Consider the following 6000-nt stretch of genomic DNA (forward strand, 5'->3'; position numbering starts at 1 on the left):
CTATAGCCCTCAAGCTAAATCCGGCCTTTGCCTGTTTTTGTGCCATTCCCAAGCCAGGAGTAGTTTTTACATTTTTTAATGGTGGGAAAAAAAATCTCAAGGAGACTAATATTTTGTGACACATGAAAATTATATGAAATTCACACTTCAGTGTCTGTCAATAAAGTTTTTTATGAGAACAAAACCATATTCATTTGTTTACTAGCATCCATGGATGCTTTCACAATAGCAGAGCTGAGTAACTGCAACTGGCATCAGGGTATTGCTGCAAAGCTGAAATTATTTATTGTCTGGTCCTTTATAGAAAAAGTTTGCCAATCCTTGAGCTAGTCAGAGGACCTTATAAATCTGACCATGTAGTCAGACAACTGACAAATGAGCGTTAGTAGAAACGAGTGCAAAGTAATGTATTTTGGGATAAAAATATCTAAACTATTTCAAAAATGAAGACGGGGCCCTGAGCAGTGAGGTTGCAACTCAGAACTAAGAACGACTGGGAGGACTAAAGGCAACTAGAGTAATACTAAGTGAATTTCATGCCCTTGACTGTAAAAATCAGTACACAATGGATGGAGTTGGTTATCTGCAGACTTCATCTGATGGGGCCTGGAAAATTATTTCAGGAAGACTAGACTAAAATTCAACTGAGAAGAAAGTTGTATTATTTTTCACTTAAAATTTATATAGATATCAACAGTCTGCATTTAATTTAGGGGAAAATTAGTGATAAAGATTTAGAATTTGGGATGTGTATACAGTACTGCTGGGGGATGGGATATCAACAGACTTTGTCTAATAAACAACTATAGCTCCAGTACATAGTTTCATGACTGCATATGCTAAGCATTCAAAATAATATTTGTTGAAGAAAAAAGTAGGGAGTGGAGGGAAGAGAGAAGGAAGGAGGTAGAGACAGAATCTACTGGGTTTTTAGGCTGAATAAGAGTTAGCTAGATGCTGAATATAAAGAAGGGCACCCCAGTAGAGAAACAGGCGCACAAAAGGCCAGGAGAGACCATGAGGCCTAAAACAATGTCATTTAGAACTCCCAGTCACCTTTGCTCTAGTTCTAAGGCGATAGTTTCTCATATCATTGGTCCTGTGAAGGGAGCATCCAGGGCAACAGGAAAGGTGCATCCTCAGGATAATTAAGGTATCAACTACACAGTAATATACTTAGTCTCTTGGGGCCATTTAGCACACACTGATTTCCCCAGCCTGATCCTCAGGTGTAGTTTTCATACCTGTAAAGCTACAGAACTAGCCTGGGACTTCAGCGACTCTAACATGGTTGTGGTGCCATGCGTGTGGTTGATCTCCCTCTTGGACACTTCTGATCTCTATCATTACAATGCAACAGGAGTCACATCCAGAGAAATCCCTAAGAACACCTAACCCAGTGTGCTGCAGGGCCCAAAAGGAACAAAGTGTCTTTCCTAAGGAAGAGTCTCTCCCTGCCCAGCAAAGACTCAGCTAATATCAAGAATCTATTCTTCCTGAGAGGCAAACTTATCCCAGAAAACTGAAAGTCCCATGTCCTAGAAACCCCTGTCCCAAGTGAACCAGGACAGTTAGTCACTTGTCAGACAGATTCCTCACTTATAATGGGCCTCTTCATTATAAATGAGGACCTCATATGGGTCTGCTCCAGAGTTTCTGCTGCCTCACATGCAACACTCAGAATATCTAGAGCAGCTCCAGAGTCAGGGGACGGGACAACATGGGCTGGGTGGGTCACTGGGGACAGAGTTAGAATCAGAGAAGACCAAGAGACTGAAGAGAAGGGGTTCCCAAGGAACTTCAGCTGTTAGAGAGTTGGATCAAAGGCTCCTGTCTTTTATATGATGTCTGAGTCAGTGTTTCTACACACACAGTGAGGATTAAACAGTAGCTAGCACCAGGTAAAACTTACAACATTCACGTTTGGGGATAAGAACTACTAAAGGGAAGGTTGCTTTAAAACCTATTTGCAAGTGAGCAGAATGTAAGTTATTAAAATATAAATAACAAAGAGGAAAGTAAAACTTTGTTGGTCAGTAAAAACCAGCTACAATAATTACAGTAATTTAAATCTAATTACCATGTAGCATAGTGATTATGAGGCATTGTTATGTCATGTAAATCATACACCAAGATCTTTGTGATTAGGGTACTAAATTTTAGTCAGTCATGTGTACTCCCATAATCAGTTTAAAACCATTAAAGGTAATTTAGTTTGGCCCAGTCTTGGGTTTTTTGCTTCAGGGAAAATGGGGAGTTAAATAGCAGGTGAACTTGTTACATTTGGTTCTGGGAAGACCAATATAAAGATACTTTAAAAAAAAAAAACAACAATTAGTGCTATCTTTATTTATAAAAGAATTCTGAGAAAAACTCAAAACACTTTGCAGATTTTAATCTAATTAATCCTCACATTAACTCCAGGAGGGAGTTCTTACACAATGGCCTTCATTGTTTAAAGCTACCAGTTGTTAGAGCCCACAAAAGAGTCACTTTGTCTGCAGTTGCGTCTTTGTCCTGGCTTAATTCAGAAAGGTTATAATGTTCTTTGAAATAAGTCTAGCATAAATATAAACTATTAGTGTGTTAATAACCTCTAATTATTGTGAGACAGAATGATCTCACCAGTAAGAATTTCTTAGAAATGGCTTTACACACTGGCTGAAAGAAATAGAAATGTTTGTTAGAGGGTAATTTAAGATTATGGATTAATTCTCTATGGTTAAGATATTTTCTTATATTAATCCATACGTATTTACAGGGATCCTGCTATGATTGTGATGTTAGGTGCTATGGACACAAAAACAGCTTAGGATAGAAATGAGTAATGTGTGGTGGTGATCTAGAGATCTAAATAAGTCAGAACATGTTGTTAATAAACCAAGGACTGGAACTCAGCAATCCTAAGAAAGGACAGATACAAGTGGAAGATTCTTGATAACCAGTATTTTCTGGTACCCTTGTTTTGCAGTTTGGTTCAGATGGCATGGTCTTTAATAATTCTCTCTAGTAGAAAAAGGAATGCTTTCACATACAAAATCTCATTGGATTCTTATAGTGTCCCTATGAAATAGGGCAAATATTATTTTCTACTTTTACAGACAAGAAAATGAGCTCAGCTAGGAATCACAGTAAATGGATGACAAAATTAGCAGCTGAACCAGGTTCTCGAAGTTCTCATGTGGTGCTCTTGTCTACGATGAGCATTCCCAAAGCACTTCCAAAGTCATACTTCTACCCTTCAAGTTCCCCTAGCCTGGCCACCATCTCCAGACTCCAGTGGTGTGCTCGGCCCTTAAACCCCTGTCCCACCTGGGACCTCTTATTCCCTCTCCTTCAGCCAAACAGTTAGAAAAATCCATAGGAATGTTTACTTTTAAAACTAAGAGAAGACAAAAACAAAAGTATGAAAAAAATGAACTTGATTGAGTAGGTTTTGGCTCACAGATTTGCCCCAGACAAGGTAGATGAACTCCCAGGCCAGAGATCCTTTCCTTTAACTCCTCCCTGTTCAAGAGGTAATCCACCTGTCCTTGGGTAATTCTTTTATCTATTTTGGGTCCCTCTTCCCCTCCCCCGGACAAGGGGTTAAACTGAATCTCCAGCCACTCTGTTACTAGAGTAATCCATAGAAGGAAGAAATGATTACACTCGCTACAGCTGTATATCCCATCAGTAGCCTTGTTCATATGCATTCAACAGCTTTCATCTCCTCCTGAAAAAAATAAGGGGGCATATTCCAAAAACATCCTATGGGAACCTACTACTCCAATGGAGAAAAAAGTTCTCAGGATGGGGAATATGCAGCTTTAGAACCTGTCAACTAAGTGGCACCTCTCCCCATATTTCAATTTTAAAAAGTTTCTTTTTTTTTTTTTTTTCATTTCCAAGAGGGATTTCACAGGATGATGCTGAGGTCTCACAGTGATGGCAGATCTTTGATATATGAAACAGGGATCTCACCTAGCACACCTCTAAGAAGTCTAAATGCTTTTCTGCAGATCGTTCCACTTGCGTACAGAAAGTAACCAAGGGGGACAGTGTAGAGTAATGGTTAAGAGCTTAAGCTCTGAAACCAAAGTAATCTGAAATTGTGTTCCTGCTCTGTTTGCTAGCTACACAACCCTGACCAAGTTACTTTACCTGAGACTCCACATCTTCATCTACTTAAAAAATAATAATGGCTGGCATTGCCTGAGCCTGTACTATGTATGTGCTAAGAACTATATATGCTAAGTTTCACATGCTTTACATGCATTTTCTCATATAATCCTCACCACAGCCCTCTGTAGCAGTACTACTGTCATCAATTTATAGGTAAGAAAATTGAAGCACAAAACAATTAAATAGTTTGCCAGAGATCATATGACTGTAAATGGTCAAAAGCCAGGATTCAAACACAAGTCTGATTCCAAGATCCATGCTTTAAATCGCTACCTTCTTCATAGTGATGTTGTAAGGATTAAATGAGCTAATATTGTCAGGTCCTTTACATAGTGCCTGGCAATGTTAGTGCCTGTAAATGTTAGCTGTAGTGTTATTTTTAGTACTGACATTTGTTCCAAGAGCTATCTGAGCCAGAAAACAGGTTCAAACATAGGATATTTTGCATCTATTAGAGTTAATTTCCCCAAGTTATATGTCTTGCAAGTGAACTGACAGCCCTCTGCTATTACCTAAACAAACTGTGTATTGTGGGTTACCTAGTTAGGCAATGGGCTAAATGGTTGGCAACTTTTTTCATTTGCCCACACAAAAAAGCTCTTCATACTAGAAAGAAATATGAAATATCCTATAAAAGAATGGTATACTGAGCAATAGCTAGCAGAACTACAGGCAATATCCAGATTATAAATGGATTGTTTCAAAAGTTCACTTGTCTATTGTTATGAACTATGAATACATAAAAATAAGGTTGCAAATGGTGGTTCCATTCCAAGACTATTTACAAAAGTCTGTTTAGCCCAATTTCAAACTCAATGATAGAAATCATGCCACTAACCCAAAGGCAGGCCTAGGAACAAGAAGAGCCCATATTATTAAAGAAAAAGTGTCTTTTCCGATGCAAAGGAAAGCTGATGTAGAGTGTATTAGTTCTGTACTGCTGGCTAACAAATTACCCCAAAACTTACTATATTAAAACAATACATCGTTTATTATCTCATAATCTCTTTGAGTCATCTGGGAATGGCTTACCCGGGTGTTTCCGCTCAAGATCTCTCATGAGGTTTCAGTCAAAATTGCCCAGGCTGCTGCCATGTGAAGGCTTAAACATGGCTGGAGGATCTACTTCCAACATGGCTCACTCACATGGTTGTTGACAGGAGACCTCAGTTCCTCATCACGTGGGCCTTTCTATGGGACTTGAGGTCCTCATGACATGGTAGCTCTGGCTTCCTACAGTACAAGTGATCCTAGAGTGAGAACAAGAAGGCAGCTGCAATGCCTTTTATGACCTAGTCTTATAACTCATACACTGTCACTCTGCCAGATTCTATTCATTATGGGCCATAAGCTATTCATAAAGAGCAGCCCACACTCAATGGGAGGGGGAATTAAGCTCCACCTCTTGATGGGAAGCATCACAGAATTTATGGACATATCTTAAAATCACCATACAGTTTTGCTAATCTCCCATCACTCTCTCCAGGTAATCAGTGATATAAAACAGTTAAAATAAATTGGAATGCAGAACTGCAGTCCTTCTCAACAAAGTTTACTATAAATATTTTTAAAAAAACCAACCATGTTCTTGCCTCAACTTTTCTTGAAAACAACTATCCCCTTTCCTTAAATGAAATCTCATCTGAAGAATTTATACTAAAGAGAGCACTCACGCTCCTGAAATATTTGAGTCACTTGTATCTCTCATTAGAATTTTATTTATTTATTTAACAAATTAATTAAAAACAACAAATAACCTACTTCCGAACTGGGTGGATTAAGATATTTGGGGTTAGGAAAGAAACCTTCAATAAACTCTCTCCATTCTGCTGACCT

The 6000-nt window shown here is 38.6% G+C and overlaps 1 protein-coding gene across 1 annotated transcript in view; it reads right to left on the minus strand.

Annotated features, from left to right (window-relative positions):
* BLOC1S6 (biogenesis of lysosomal organelles complex 1 subunit 6) overlaps positions 1–5393 on the minus strand; it is a 43680-nt gene extending 38287 nt beyond the window's left edge. The window contains exon 1 of the mRNA XM_039888236.1: positions 5197–5393. The gene's annotated coding sequence lies outside the window, so the exon portion shown is untranslated. The remainder of the gene's footprint in view (positions 1–5196) is intronic.
* Positions 5394–6000: the final 607 nt, after the last annotated feature.

This window comes from Pteropus medius, unplaced genomic scaffold, assembly GCF_902729225.1.
Source record: "Pteropus medius unplaced genomic scaffold, Ma_sr-lr_union100, whole genome shotgun sequence".
NCBI lineage: Eukaryota > Metazoa > Chordata > Mammalia > Chiroptera > Pteropodidae > Pteropus > Pteropus medius.